Source organism: Geotrypetes seraphini, chromosome 4 (assembly GCF_902459505.1).
Source record: "Geotrypetes seraphini chromosome 4, aGeoSer1.1, whole genome shotgun sequence".
Taxonomy (NCBI): Eukaryota; Metazoa; Chordata; class Amphibia; order Gymnophiona; family Dermophiidae; genus Geotrypetes; species Geotrypetes seraphini.
In genome coordinates, this window is record NC_047087.1 from 90905800 (window position 1) to 90921311 (window position 15512).

Genomic DNA, 15512 nt, shown 5'->3' on the forward strand with positions numbered 1-15512 from the left:
ACTTAGCAATATCTGTACAAGGGTTCCCACCCACATGTGAGAATTATATGTCTGCTGTCCTTTGAGAACACTGGCAAAGGCAAGTATCTTTTTTAAGAGGTATCTCTTCAAACTGATTTTTAAATGTAATACATTTGAATACAGCAGGGGTGTCAAAGTCCCTCCTCAAGGGCCACAATCCAGTTGGGTTTTCAGGATTTCCCCAATGACATATGTATGAGATCTATTTGCATGCACTGATTTCATTGTATGCTAATAGATCTCATACATATTCATTGGGGAAATCCTGAAACCCAACTGGATTGCAGCCCTCGAGGAGGGACTTTTGACACCCTCTGGAATACAGCATACAAATTGTCATAAATTAAAGCTAACTTAATATAAAGAACTGCTTGGAGCCATGTTTATTAAAAAATTAGTGTGCATTAATAGGAGATACCTCACACTAACTACAGTTGCACCCACAGGAACAACATTGGTATGGAACCAGTTATTTATGTGCTAAAATTTAGTAAATGTGGTCCAGAGTTTCAGCATCAAAGTTAAGAAAGTAAAATGTATCCATGATTTGCACTGATTTTAAAATAAAAGGGTAATCAGATTTAGTTTTTGCAAAAGTGCTAAGATATCTGAAATAGCACAAATTTTCATTTATTTAAAATTTATAGACTGTCTTATTCCAAAAGCGGTGTACAAAAAAGTACATTCATAATATCAAAATGACAAACCAATAAGAACAACAATGGAGAGTTCAGGTCATAAATTCCTTACATCATCTGTTCTGAATAAACAGATGTCACTTTGTGATAGAATGGGGCAGCTTGCTCAGGGAAGGGCTGCTTAGCCGGATAGACAGACCACACTCTGGACATTCAATTTAAAAAAAACAACTCTTTTATTCAAACAGTAGTGCAGAGCCTGTTTCCTCACAGGCTCCTATAAATTTGTGTTCTTCAAATAAAACAGTTAGGCTTTTCCCCAGTCTTTCTCAAACAAACAAGTCCCCTTCTCCATAGGGTGTCTATTCCATGTGCAGGGAACAGTTAGGCAGCATTATGCCCCAGGTCGTAGCAGGCACTAGAGCAGGGGTGGGCAACTCCGGTCCTCGAGGGCCGGAATCCAGTAAGGTTTTCAGGATTTCCCCAATGAATATACATAAGATCTATTGCATGCACTGCTTTCAATGCATATTCATTGGGAAAATCCTGAAAACCCAACTGGATTTCGGCCCTCGAGGACCAGACTTGCCTACCCCTGAACTAGAACAAAGGCAGGTTTTTAAATGCAGTAGTGTTTTACCTCCTACAAACTCTATCAGTGCCAAGCCCTTCCAAGCAGCTTCTCCAGCTCCTAGGTTCCCTCTAGCACACCTCTCCTCCTGGTTCTGGATTGGTCTTTTAAGTTCCCCTGAGTCACTTCCTAGTCATTGGGGGGAGGGGGGTTGTGTCGAGGGCAGGAGGGCCTGGGATCCCTTCTGCCCGTATTTTAGTGGGGGGTGGGGGGTAGGGTTCGCCAGGGCCAGGAGGGCTTGGACTCCCTCCTGGCCCAATCCAGTCGGGGGGGGGGGGCGCCGGGGCCAGGAGGGCTTGGGCTCTCTCCTGGCCCAATCTAGTCGGGGGGGTCACCCGGGCCAGGAGGGCTTGGGCTCCCTCCTGGCCTGCTCGTACTCGGCGGTGGAGGGGGGGCACGATTGCCTGGGCAAGAGAGCTTGAGCTCCCTCTTGCCCCGATGTTGTCAGGGGGATTGCGGTTCGATGGGGCAGGAGTGCTTGGGCTCTCTCTTGCCCCGATATCGTCGGAGGGGGGGGGTGATGTATCGCAGCAGGAGAGATTGGCCATCTCCCCCTGCCGCGATGCGATCACTCCTGTACCCCGAAATGCTACAACCCGCGGCAGGAGAGATTGGGCAACTCTCCTGCCACGGGTCCACGGCAGTTCGAGTAGAGGGGTGATCGCATCGCGGTAGGGGAGATGAGGCATCTCTCCTGCAGCTATGGTTGCGGTGGGTAGGTTGCCGGGCCGCTGAACTGATCGCGCCAGCGGCCATCAGCTCAGCGGCCCCCTTTTTTTTCGGCACTTAGACCTGGTTTGACTTCGTCTAAGTCAAAAAGGTCTAAGTGCCGACTAGGCAACCTGTCAATGTTTTGGTTATACCTGTTGTATGCCTAGGTGTAGGTCAGCCCATCTCCCGCCCACTGCCTACCCTTTCCCCCTCCTCTAAACACGCCTCTTTTCTCTCTGTGCATCTAGAGGCAGGGGGGAAAGGCCTAAGCTGTTTTTAGATACGTCTAAAACCAGTTTTGGGTTATGGGTACTTGGAGGATCAGGTTTTTGATCGTCCAAGTAGCCATTTAGGACACTTTTTAGACTTTTTTTTTTTTTATTATGAACCCCACATTGCTTAAAAGAGCTTATTATATAAAATATTTTTAGTTTTTCTGGGAAGGAATGTATCTGAGGGTGGAGAATGGGTGTTTCAGTGCTAATCAGCACATCTACATTGCGCACACTGATTAACATGTGAACCCTTACTACCTATTAAATAGGTGGTGGTAAGGGCTCACATGGTAATTTTTGGTAGTGGCTGCACACTAATGGCAACATTAATTCATAAAATGGATGAAAGGCAATTTTTTGGCAGTGGTGAAAATGGTCTTGGGTACACGAGAAAAGACCCACCTAAGAACATGCTAAGGCCACCTTTTACCACAACTTGGTAAAGGATCCCTTTAAGGATCTGCATTGGTTATAGAATTAAATACCAATGTAACTTTTATAAATAGGGAAGACTACAAGACCCCTTCAAGTCCACCTAGTCAGAGCACTGGAGCACTTTCAAGAGTTGATGACCAGAAGCACCCATAGTATCCACTGCTTGAAATGTATATAATTATGGCTTTGATTCTTTGGATTGTTATATGAATGGTATTATTTAGTAAATAGGCTGAAGAATAAGGTACATCAAGAGAACTGTTTAACATGCTATAAACAAATGTGAATTTTTATCCTCAACATTAGTTCAGTTCTTTGGTCTTAACAGCAATATTCAGTGAAGATACCTTTTCAAATTTGGGAAAATTTACTAGAAGATAAGCCTTTAGGAGATTTATTTAATCTAAGGTTCTGAAATATCTTAATAATTATGATAGAACCTTAATGGTTCTCATATTTCTTGACTACTTGGTGCCTTTTTGAATGTGTAGTCATTTTTCACTCATCTTTGGTTGCAGAAGAAAGAAGCGGAGGACATTTTGTGTTATTTCTTTAATGATTGCTATCACACAATTTTTGATCCTCAGTTTTTGGTTGGTTGCTATGAAAGGAACTCCTGATTCAGCTCACTGCAAAATGATGGCCAACACCGGAGTCTGAAGATATTGATGGAAATGCATCAGGTACCATGTATATCCACAGGATAAGTATTGGCTGTATTTGTTTAAGATTTTTAAAAGTTTCAAATTTTAGATGAAGAACAAATGCTATGAGTTATTCTAAGCTCTGCTTTTTTGATAATTTTCTCTGAAGTATTTTCCCCACAATAGAGGCATTCTTTGGAGATTAACTGAAAGTATAAGATCAGCTGTACCTATGCTTGTACAATAACCAAAACCTTTTCTGGATATTCAGCAAATTATTTATTGAAGAGATGGAAATCCACAAAACATACTGCACGTGCTCATTGCTTCCTGCTTACACATCATGTTTAGTGCATTGATGCACTGCATTATCACTGAGAATAAATAAGCCAATGCCACATTTTATAGATATTTATTTAATTATGTAAATTATGTACAATTTTTAAATTCCTCATTCACATATTGAATAGCATTTTAAAAGGACACAACTCAGAATAAGGACATTTAGGTCTCTCTGTCACCGGTGACGGTAGTATTTTAGAATAGGATATATGCTGTCATACAGCCTCTTCTAAAACACATGAGAAATGGATATCCATGTGCTGGTTATATCCAGCATGGAAAGGGTTACCAGATTTCCATCTGGAAAATCCGGCCCCCTAGACCCTCCTCCAGGCTCACCCATTCCCGCCCCGTCATGCTCCCAAGTCTTCCCCAGCCCCGCCTCCAATCCTCCCCCCCTGCTGCCTACTTTCATCGGGCAGGACATCCGCGCATGTGCTCCTGCCTACAGGAAAGCTTTTCAAAACCCGGACAAAGTGCTGGTTTTTGAAAAGCCGTCCGGACCCCCAGACATATCCTCAAAAGGAGGGCATGTCCAGGGAAATCCGGACAACTGGACATCCATTTAACAAACTAAAACACCCAAACTATAAACAGGGCAAAACAAGTGATATGGCTATCATTGTGGCACATTATAAAATAACCACAGAGAGAGGGCCATGGGGAGGGGAGGTATAGCCTAATGGCTAGAGCAATGGCCTGGGGATCCCCAGTTTAAATTCCACTACAGCTCTTTGTAATTTTAGTTTTTAATTATGAGCCCTCCACAAACAAACAAAAAAAAATACTATATCTGAATATATATTATTTCAATAGCCTTCAGGCTGGCAGGTGGTTGGGAGGGGAAGTAAAGAGATCTATGCCTAGCGTTCTTCAGTGAGAGAAAATCGGATGCAAGACTGTTGTGCTGAGAGACTATTTGTGAAGTTGTATTCAGCTGTATGTATCAAGGTGGTCTCTCCGTTCTGCAACTACGTTAGCTGGTGATTCCAAAGATTTAGGAGGAATGGCTTGAATGTACTTGTAGACAAAGTTATTCTGTGGCAGGCCCTATGGCTTGGAATAGGTTGCCAATATGACTTCGAAGTCAATCAAAATTGAGTCAGTTTAAACAGTTATTGAAGTGTGTGACAGAGTGTATGAAACCCTGCCACTTCCCCTGCTTGATACTGCTGCGCAGACTCAGAATAAACCTCAGGAAAACAAGGCACTCCCCCTCCTGGCTAAATTGTCTCACAACCACAGCAGGCAGTGGGAGGGACCTATTCTGATTGGCCCAGGCACCTCAGGCCCCACCTGTGGGCGGGGTTTTCTGCCGCCTGGGCCAATTCGGCCCCTTCTGGGACCCGGCTGGCCTGCTGGACGGCGGGCAGGCTTGGCACACCGTCCGTCTGGCCAACTTAACAGATACGGGGAAGGGGAGTGGGGGGGGTCATGGGGTTGGGCCGGGGGGGTCGCGGGTCGGTGGGGGGGGCCGATCGGGGGTTCTGGGGGGCAGTTGTTGGGGGAGGGGGGGGGTTGTGTCGAGGGTAGGAGGGTCTGGGATCCCTCCTTCCCATATTTTAGTGGGGGGGTAGGGGGTCGCCGGGGCCAGGAGGGCTTGGGCTCCCTCCTGGCCCAATCCAGTCGGGGGGGGTCGCCGGGGCTAGGAGGGCTTGGGTTCCCTCCTGGCCTGCTTGTACTCGGCGGGGAGGGTGGGGCACGATCACCGGGGCAGAGGGCTTGAGCTCCCTCTTGCCCCGATGTTGTCGGGGGGGTCACGGTTGGACGGGGCAAGAGGGCTTGGGCTCCCTCTTGCCCCGATGTCATCGGGGGGGAGGGGGGTTCGCGGTTCGACATGGGCATGGAGGGCTTGGGCAACCTCCTGCCTGGGATAGTTGTGGGGGGGAGATTCTAGTATACCGGTGTTGTTTTTGACAGACACCGGTTACAGAATTCCAGCTTTTAGGCGAAGGACTGGCTCCTCCTTCGCCTAAAAGCCTTTCTGTTGGACGTTTGGGGCTTAGGCGTTTTTTTTGGTTCATTATGGCCAAAAAGTGTAGATGTCATGGGGGTGTACTTGTAGACGTAGTGGTGATCTGGGCGTTTAGTAGAGGCAGGCCATAATCAAAACAAGGACGTTTGTTTTGGTTATGGGACACTTTCCCTGCTTCTGCTTTGAACGTTTAAGGACTTAGGCCAAAAAGGGACTTAGACGTTTTTTTTTGATTATGTCCCTCTGTGTTTTTGCATCTTGTAATAAGCTCTTTTAAGCGTACTGCAGCTTAGTAAAAGAAGCCCAATGTTTATCAGGATGAATAAAATATTTTATGTTAGACTTGGTGATATGTACAGAGTATATCTACCACATTAATAATGTCCTCGTGTCTCAGCTCCAGATATATCAGACAAAGGGTCCTTTTACTAAGCTGTGGTAAGCACTAATGTGTGCATACTGCAGGTTTGAAAAGGCACTACCATGGATGCAATCAGGTGTCTCACAGTAGTTGTGGGATTGGTGCACACTACCCATGCGGGAGAAGAGTAGGTATGGTCTGTGCTAATCAGTTCCCCCTCCCCCCCTTTTACTATACTGTAGCGTGGTTTTAGCACCAGCCATGGCGATAACAGCTCCGACGCTCATAGGATTCTACACTACATTTTTGTAAAAAGGGGGTATCTTTCCTAAAAAAAACAACAAAAACCCCCCAATATACTATAATGAAACTATTGGACCCTTTTCAGTTTTAAGATTTAGAATAGTCACAAAATATATAACAAACTCAATAGTGAAGTGAATTTTTGGAATGAGAAGTATTCAGCCAACAATATAATGAAGTAGATTGATTTACTGTACCATTCCTCAGAAAAAAAAAGCACCAAAAGACAAAGGTTTAATTTAAAAAAATGAAATAAAATAATATTGATATGTGTTGATGTAGCTAGATTGGAAATAACAAGAGCCTGGAAACAAAATTGTTTGCCTTATTTGGGCCTAGTGCAAAATCAACTGGATTGGGTGTTTTGCATAGTGATTAGAATCATCATATGGGTGTGTTTAGAAGGCATGGTCATTGCACTCATGGATATCCCCTACATTTGTTGTTAAAATTTTTTTTAAAAACAACAAACAGAAAATAATTGCTTCCCAATGTCATGGCAGATTAGCACTACCAAAATGTGCTGAAGTTGAAGTCTTAAATCCAAAGCCTTATTGACTACTTTCAGTGGTTCATCTTGTGATAGACTCAATGTATAATGAGTTAATATCCAAAGTGGCCAAAAAGTTTAGTCGAAAAGGTTAGAAACTGGCAAAAGAAGCTTTAAAAACTGGGAAGTAATAATAACCTATGGGGCCCATAATCAAAAAAACAGAAACGTGCAGAAAGCATCCTAAATCAGCACTTGGATGTCCTAATTGCCAGGACGTCCAGTGCCATTAATCAAAACTATCTTTCTGTATGTCTAGCAAGGTGTTCCAGTCTCTGTACATTCAGAGCACGAGATGGGCATCATGGAGGAATGTTTTGGGCAGGCTTTGTTTGAGCAGTCTCAAGGGTGGTTAGATATGGACGTCTTGCTGCAATAATCCTGGACAGAACTTATTTGTTTGGAACTAGACCATTTTTTGAAGGGTCTAAGTACCACAATAGGTACCCAAACTGCACAGATGACCATTGCATGCATCAAGGTAAGACACCCCCACACTCCCCCAGTACTCATGGGCCCCTCATACCCACAATGATCAGAATACAAATGTACATACCTGTCTCCAGAACATCAGCAACGGATATAGGAAAGCCTAGTAAAGCTCCACACAGGTGTCTTAAATAGCCTGGTGCATGGGCTAGTGAACCAAAGAGAGGAGTAGCAAGTTTCATAAGCTACTCTAATCACTACATGGTGGAAAATGTGAGCTCATAAAAAAAGTCCCCAAACCCTACTCTACTGCCAAATAAATGCCACCTGCAGCCATAAGGGTTATTGGGGAGGGTATAGTAGGTTTTAGGGGCTCACTATAATCTATACTGGAATTCTGGTGAGATGTTTATCTGGCACCCTTTATGTGAAGGTCACAGCAGTGCACTCTAAGGTACCCCACTGCTCTGTTGCCATATCTGGGTGTCCAGTCCATTACAAGACTGGCCCCTCCTACATACAAAAGATCTTATTATGAGCATTTGGGATTTGGACAAAATTTTGGTTTGAAAATGTGGTATAAAGATAGATGGTCCTGGTGGTCTGGGCGTCCCAATAGCCTGGACGTCCAGATAGATGATTTAAAAAAAAAAAAAAAAAAAATTCTAGACATGTAGTGGTTTACCTTTCGAAAATAGGCATTGTCATACTGCTGACTTTGGACATCCAGTGCCATATGTTCAAATCGGACTTAGACATATGTTTTGGAAATGCCCCTTCATACCTCTCAGAAGAAAAAGATGAGACAGGGAAAGTTTGAGGCTTGAAATACAAGTTGTTAAGGATAGAATAACCTTTGTCCATAGCCATCTGACTCCCATAAAAAATAGTATCACAGTCAGCCTTGAATGAACTACCTCATCAAAAGGCTTTGATGTACCATAAATACCAGTTGTACTTGCATGGGAGTAAGAATGGCAAACTGCTTGCTCTTTAGTTAAATCTAAACAGAATCATGATAAAATTTTTAAAATGGACCACATGAGTTGTATGACCAATTTAGATCTACAGATTAATTTGATTTTTAAGTGATTTTATAAAGACCTATATAAGCCATCAGAAGCTTATTTTTTGGATGGTTCTTTATATCTCAATAATCTTATGTTGCCAAAAACTTTCAGAAGCTCAGGCACAACTTCTGAATTGCTCTCATGTCAGAAGGAGAACTTACAGTGGCCTTGCAGGATTGTGCCCCTAATAAAGCCCCAGGACTTGTTGGGTTCTGTGCTAAATTTTACAAAATATTGCAGGAGCAGATAGGGCCATCCTTGCTGAAACTTTTCAGTTTTATGGTTACTAATCAGGAGATGCCAGATTCTTTGAAATTTGCCCAAATGATTGACTTTTATTGAAACCAGGTATAGATTTCTGCTCCCTTAACTCTTATCATATAAATATAGAAAATGAAGGCAGATAAAGACCATATGACCTATCCAGTCTGCCTAACCATGCAATCTACTATCCCCCTCCTGTCTCTTAGAGATCAAATGAATGGTTAGCTTCCAGGCAAGCCAACAGAACGATTGGTTGGGTAACATCATTAAGCATGCCTCATCCTATCTTAACTTAGAAAACTAGGTAAAACAATACCTGTTCAAACCGATTGGTAACCAAGAACTCTTAATGCCTTACTATGTACGCTTCTTACATTTACACGACGCCTTTATTCTGTGTCTATCACTCTGACTTACTCCAACTCAACTTGTATCTGCCCTCTCCACTTGTACTTGACGATGTCACTGTAATTATTTTTTGCTGATTGTCCAGCTCTTCTTGTTGTAAACCGCCTCGAACTACCATGGCTTTGGCAGTATATAAGAATAAAATTATTATTATTATTATCCTAAACTTTCTTGAATTCAGATACACTTTTAGTCTCCACCAGCTCCACCGGGATGCCATGCCAAGTATATACCACCCGTTCCATAAAAAAGTATTTTCTGAGGTAACTGGATCACCTTCATCCTATACTCCCTTATTTAAGAGTTTCCTTTCAATTGAAGACTCCCTTCATGTGCATTTATGCCATGTAGGCATTTAAATGTCTCTAGCATATCTCCCCCTCCTGCCTTTCCTCCAAAGTATACATATTGAGATCTTTAAGTCTGTCCCCATATACTTTATGATGAAGACCACCGACCACGTTAGTAGCCCTCCTCTGGACTGACTCCATCCTGTTTATATCTTTTTGAAGGTGTAGTCTCCAGAATTGTATAACATATTTTACTTGAGATCTCCTCAATATCTTATACAGGGACATCAATACCTCCTTTTTCCTACTAGCCATTCCTCTCCCTGTGCATCCAAGCATCCTTCTAGCTTTTACCATCATCTTTTCAAACTGTTGATTACAAGGATATTTTATCAGTAGAAAGTGAATGGGAGGATAACATAGCAACCAGCTGAGAGTGAGTATAGGGATGTGTCCACTGAGGGTAAGCTCATTTTCATCTCTATCTCTATAAATATCTCATTATCCTTGGTAGATCAAGTTTCAAGTTTATTATAAATTTGATTAATCACTTATTCAAAATTCTAAGCGATGTACAAATCAATAAAATTACACATTTCTGAGGGAGACAAAACAAACGAATAGAACTAACCTGACAAAACATATTAAACAAAAAGAAAGGATGGGAAAAGAAATACAAGTTGTTAATAGTAAATAAGACACGTATTGGAAAAAAACAATAGGAGGGGAGAGAGCAATGTGCTTCAAAAAAGTTGTGAAATGGGATTCAATTGAGGCTCCTAATCAAGCTTTCTAGCTATCAAATGCATCTTTAAAAAGAAAGCTTTTTAACTTGCTCTTAAATCTGTCTAGATTGCATTCTTCCTTAGATAAATAGGGAGGGATTTCCGTGTTTGGGGGGCTGTGACAGAAAAGATGAATTGCCGCCGTGTATTAATGTTTTTGAGTGAGGGAACAATTAATAGATGTTGGTCATTTGACCTCAGTAATCTTGTTGAGGTGTAGAGAATCAATAATTTATGAATGAAGGCGGGAGTTTTATAAAGAAGAGATTTGAGAGTTAGCAGACTTAATTTATATGTTATGCGGTGAGCAACTGGGAGCCAATGCGCTTTCTTAAGAAGAGGTGTCACATGATCGAATTTCTTAGCTTTCATTATAAGTTTAATTGAAGCATTTTGGATAATCTGTAAACGTCTGGTTTCATTTTGGGCTATTCACTTAAATAGAGTGTTACAATAATCTATTTTTGAAATTACCAGAGAATGAATTAATGTGTTAAGTGACTTTGGACATAAGAATTTAGAAACTGAATGAATTTGACGTAGTCTGAAGAAAGTTAATTTAACAATACTACTGATGTAGTCGTGATAAGTTAGTTTATAATCAAAAATAACCCCTAGGATCTTAATGCTACTGATCAACTGTAAAGTGGAACCCTTGATGGTGATTGGAAAATTTAGCTTAGGACCATCTTTCCAGGGAAAGAGCATAACATTAAGAGCTAATCTGTTAGCATCAAGCCATTGGTGAATCTGTTCGAGTTTCTTATTGACTGCTTTTGTTTCAAGAGGGTTATTGGAGTAACGGAAGTAAAAGCTGAATATCATCTGCGTAAGCGAATACATTAAAACCAATGGATTGGCAGAGAGTCATCAAGGGTGCAAGAAAAATATTAAAAGTGATGAGAGAATGGACCCTTGAGGAATACCATGTGCTGCCGAGAAACCTTCTGAGGCTGTATTGTTAAAAGACACAATCGAGGATCGATTAGCGAAATAGGATCTAAACCAAGAGAGGACCTGATCCGTGATGCCAATAGACTGCAGTCTATCTAAAAGAAGGTTATGATCAATTGTGTTGAAAGCAGATGAAAGATCAATAGAAATTAGGAGAACAGATTTATGATGATCTAGATAGTAAAGTATGGAGATAGATCTGTGCCTAAATGTTTATAGAGATCTAGGAATTAGAATCATCATTACTAATGAATGTATATTCTGAAGACAAAAACAAACAAACTATTTTCTGCATTTTATCCAGGTGCATCCATGTATAAATATAACTTGAGAACAGTCCAATTGATCTCTAGAACATTTAAAAAATGTCATGCTGTCATAGACCATTACTATATTTCTCCATTGCTTTCATGAGATCCATATATTTAGTATCAAACAGTTCTATTGAGGTCTTGGTTTTAAGAGCTATAAGCGTGGAGGGGCATAATAAAAAAAATGTCTAAGTCTGTTTTGGGCCTAAGGTGCTAGTCACCCAAAGTCAGCAGTGTCTAAAGTCCATTCTTGAAAAATACATCCAAAATATTTTTTTCCCTGAAAATCATCTACTTCTACGTCCAGCTCTTTGATCATCCAGACTGACAAGTTGTCTATCTTTATACCACATTTTCATCCATAAAATTATCCAAGTCTGAAACGCCTAGAACCAGACCTTTTGGAGTTAAAAGGGGGCCAGCAAAGTGATGGACTGGCCACCCAGACATGGCAACAGAGTAGTGGGGCACCTTACAGGGCACTACTGTGAACTTCACAAAAAGGGTGCCACATAAACATCTCACCACAACTCCCTTGCAGGTCATGGTGATCCCCCAAAACCACCCCAAAACCTACTATACCCACCTGTATACCACCCCAATAGCCCTTATGGCTGCAGGTGGCACCTATATGACAGTACAGTAGTGTTTTGTTTTTTTTGGTGGACTCACATTTTTCACCATGAATGCAGTGGTTAGAGTGGCTTATGGGCCTGGGTCCTCCTCTCTATGGTTCGCTAGCCCACCCCCCAGACTACTTGAGCCACCACTGTGCAGCTCCACTAGGCTTTCCTATGGCAGGTGCTGATGTTCTGGAGGCAGGTATGTACGTTTTTATTCCAATTTGTATGGCAGAGTGTGTGTGTGTGTGGGGGGGGGGGTCAGTGATCACTGGGGGAGTGTGTGGGGGTCTGTACTTTGTGTTTACAGTGGTTATCTAGTCACTTTGGATACCTTATAGGCATTTAGACCTGTTTTTAGATCACCTAAGACACAATGTATAAGGCTCACCTCCTGCCCTAACCACTCCATGAAAAACACCCCTTTCGTTCTGGATGTACAATGGCAGTCAGAGGCCTAAAATGCCTCTAGATACATCTAAAAACACGTTTCGATTATCAGCACTTGGACGACCTGTCTTTTAGACTATCCAAATGCCGATTTGGATAGGATTATAGACATATTTCTGTTTCGATTATGAGCCTCATATTGTCTAATTTAATTATAACTCTATTGTTAACTTCTTGAGTCGTGTCAATAATTAGGAACATTAGGATTAAAGAACACTTACTAAGAATAGAGCTCCACCTATCAGCAAATATTTTTTGATTAGTGCTGCAGACATGTTTTAAAAAAATATTATCAACTCTGATTCCTGCATCTCGACCCAAAAGTAATATTGTAGGAGTGCTCACAGCTCACAAGACTGTAAGCCTCATATAGTTTCCAAAGCTCCATTCCTGTAGCAATACTGCAGATCTCCATTTGATCTCTAGCATGGCCTTCATTTCGCTGCAATTCAGGATTCTCTGTTCTTACTCAAGGCCTTTTTGATTTCAGATTGCTGTTTTTGCCTCCAGTACTTCTAATGCATCCATCAACCTTCTGTGAAGAAATATTCCTTATGTTATTCCTGAGTGTGCTCTTTTATCATCAAGCCATGGCTTCTTGTTCTACATAAATAACTTTTTTTGATTTAAAAAAATTCTTATCTGTTATGCATTGTATATACATTTAGAGGCGGATTTTAGAAAGAATGCACCAATTGGAATTGAGATGTCCAGCATGGGAAGTATCAAGTTCCACTAGTGTTTTAGAACAGGATCTGCTAACATAAGACCTTTTCTAAAATACCTGTAGGAATGGATGTGTGTGTACTGGTTATGTGCAGTTGGAACATCCGTTTTACAATCATCAGCATTTAAGCTATCAATGGAGTCAACACAGCAACATAAACATGTATGTTTTGGTACGTACATATATATATATCATCCATTTTAGTAACAAACATGTCTATGTTTTCCAATCACAGTGCCCTGTAACCTTTGCCAGTATTACTTTTGTAAGGGGAGACAATACTGGGGGATTAAAGGAGAGACCATTCCTAATCCCTCCAATGGAGTGCTGTACAAAATGAAAGCCTTTTAAAAATTAGATGTCTCCAGGAGCATGCATAAATTTCAACACCTTTATCCGTGGACACAAATGACCCGATTCTATAAATGGTGCCTAAAACTTAGGCACCAAGTAGTGTGGTGCTTAAGTGCGATTCTACAAAAGCTAGCTAGGCGCACTTTAGAGAATCACACTTAGGGCTCCTTTTACTAAGCCGCGTAAGGGCTTTAACGCATAGAATAGCGTGCGTTAGACCTTAACGCCAGCATTGAGCTGGCGTTAGTTCTAGAAGCGTAGTGCGCAGTGTAGCGCGCGGTAATTTCCTGCTAGCGTACCATACTAAAAGGAGCCCTTAGTGGGTTTAGGTGTCGATAGGTGTCCTAATCTTAGGCACATCTTATTTATGCCATGGGTTTTTCGGCCTATATGAAGGCACCTAAGTTCAAAACAGGCACCTACATGAAAAACAAGCCCACAGTCCGCCCCCTAACCATACCTACTTCTTATACACACTGTTGTAATAGAAAAGCAGGAAACATATTTTGATTGCAAGTGAACTGAAGTCCAGATTCTCAAAAATAAAATTGGCATTTAACGCGGTCGCTAAACTGGTTTCTCGACAGTTTAGTCTGTTTGCATTTTAGTGGAGAATTATCAAAATGGCTTATAGCGGTCTTTTGCAAGCTTTCTAGCACTCTCCAACACTGCCATGCAAATGGGCGCTTCAGTATTCAAACGAGCACTCCGGTGGATTCATAAACATAGCTGAGCCATTCTCTAAGAGTAGCATCGATGTTTGGTGACAAAAATTAGCCACTGGTCCAGGGGTGCTGGTACAGTGACAGCACTGTGGAAAACACATCTCTGGCAAGTGTTTTGAAAAAAAAAATCCCAAATTGAATTTGGCAGGAGAGATGACTTCTCTCTCTTGCTGCATCGCTGCCAACCAACACCCCCACCAACTCCTCTTCGCAGCGAGAGAGTTGCCCATGCTCTCCCACCGAACTGACACCCCTCCTATAGCGGGAGAGATGCCCAATCTCTCCTACCACCAACCAACACCCCCCAACTCCCCTTCGCAGCAAGAGAGTTGCCCATGCTCTCCCGCTGCCATGCCACCCCTCCCCATGCAACCCCCACCCTCTTCTCACCTTATTTTCAGATGGCTGGCCAGAGGGATGTCTACTTCCTCCGGCCATCAGGCCCGCCTCTTCAAAATGATGGGCCTTCCCATCCCCGGTGCATCCCAGGGCATGAGGTTGATTAGCCCAGGTTGTTTAAGGCCCTCTCCTATGGGTGGGGTCTTATGTGTCCAGGCCAATTAGAGCCTTAGGCCCCTCCCCAGATGCAACCAGGGCTCTAAATGGCCCAGATGCATAAGGCCCCTACCCTAGGAGGGGACTTAAACAACCTGGGCCAATCAGGGCCTCAGGCATCCTGGGAATGTTCTTTTATTTATATATATATATATTTTTTAAAAACCTCACAACAAAATACAAATCACAGCAGTACAAAAATAAAATCAGTCAGAAATACATATACAGAAAAACATAACCTATTCTATCCCCAACCTTCTGATTGCTAACAATTCCTCCCCAGCATAGCTAATACAAAGGAAAACTAACCAATGAAAACCAAACTGAAACTAATCTTGAGAGAATAAGCTGACTAAACTAAATCTGGTTAGTCCAAATATCAATCTAGCACCTTAGTCATGGGGGTTGCTCATTCTCTGCAACTTTGCAAACACCCTCAATAATGACACTGCAAACAGTCTCTGACATCAGGAACTGCTGTCGAATGGATACTTGGTAACGTGCCATCCATAAATAAAACTTCATGACAACCAAAATCAAGAAAAAAGTGTCTACATGAACCCCCCTCATAAGACCTCCCTCCATAGACCCAATCAGCTTAAGACAGGTGCCCAAAGCACCCATACCCGAACCCCAGCCTGAGAGCCACCCTCCTCCACACCTCCAAAGTGAATGGACAAGAAC